Genomic DNA, 1290 nt, shown 5'->3' on the forward strand with positions numbered 1-1290 from the left:
GAGATGCAATAAAGCCTCTGTACCCAACATCCAGTGTCCAGGGGCTCTTGGGGGCAGAGGAGCCAGCTGGACGCTGTGGGCCACTGGTTGGCCTGCGAGCGAGTCAGTCCCTGCAGACGGAGGCTGTCCCAGGGAGGAGAGTGGGGCCCAGCACCCAGGTGCAGCAGGGCCCTCGGTGAGCTGCCAAAGGCACCTGGACCGTGGAGGGGCAGCCATCAGAGGGCGGTAGGGGATCTGGATGCTCACACGTAGGTGGCTGTGGCAGAGACATGGAAGAAAATGTCTTTAGTTTTTGTTTAGGTTTTGTCATGGGGCACGTATGGGGGAAAGTGAAGAATCCCTTTCCAGGGGATGGCCACACCACAGTCCCTTCTCCATTCTCCTGGGGTGATTTTCAAGCCACCAGGTCCAGGGCTTGGCCCGCAGGGGAGTCCGGCGCCTTAGCCACCACGCCACCTGCTGGCCCAGAAAATGTCCTTTTAAGAAATGCCGATTAAAGCATTTAGAGGAAACGACATATGACTTTAAAATAGTTCAGGAAAAAAAGTGAAGCAAATAAGGCAAGATGGTGACCACTGCCAAACCCAGACTGTCTCTCTCCTCCTCTGTGCCTGTGACAGTGTTTGGAATTCAAAGGGTGGGACCAGCAGATGGCACCATGGTTATTTCGCTGGACTCCCACGTAGAAGACTGCGGTTCGAGTCCTGGACCCAGTGGGTTAAAACTCACACTAGGTGTGTGTGCGTGTGTGCTCAAAGTCCCGAGAGGAGAATGGAGAAGAGACAGCCGCCCGGCTGTCCCTCCTCCCACCGCGAGGTCCACACAGTCACTGATGCCCCAGCAGCCCCTCTCCTGGGTATGCAGCGGCCACAGGGGTCTAGACGCGGCGCTCTGTGAGGCTGCCCGGGCTGGGCGGTGCCGGTCCAAGTCTGCAGCCCTCCCTGAGTACACTGGGCATGCGCAGGCCCATCTGGGTGGGCTGTGGGGTTAAGACCCCGCTGGAGGGGCTGTCGTGCTGTCTCTTTCACTCATGGAGGAAATGGATCAAGTTTAAAAAACTGAAAACAGGTGTCCACACAAAATCGAGCACACCCAAATCACCACGGCCGAGAGGTGGCAGCAGCCCAACTGTCTGTCAACAGGTGACTGGGACACCCATGTGGCCCATGGAAGGAGACCCTGACACCTGCCACAGAAGAGATGTGCCCGAGGACGTCATGCTCGGTGAAAAAGCCAGCCGAGCCTGACGGGCCACACGGGTGTGGCTCCCCCCCAGGGGCAGCCCCGTGC

The sequence above is a fragment of the Tupaia chinensis genome, unplaced genomic scaffold, assembly GCF_000334495.1.
Source record: "Tupaia chinensis unplaced genomic scaffold, TupChi_1.0 Scaffold144326_1, whole genome shotgun sequence".
In the NCBI taxonomy this organism is placed as follows: Eukaryota; Metazoa; Chordata; class Mammalia; order Scandentia; family Tupaiidae; genus Tupaia; species Tupaia belangeri.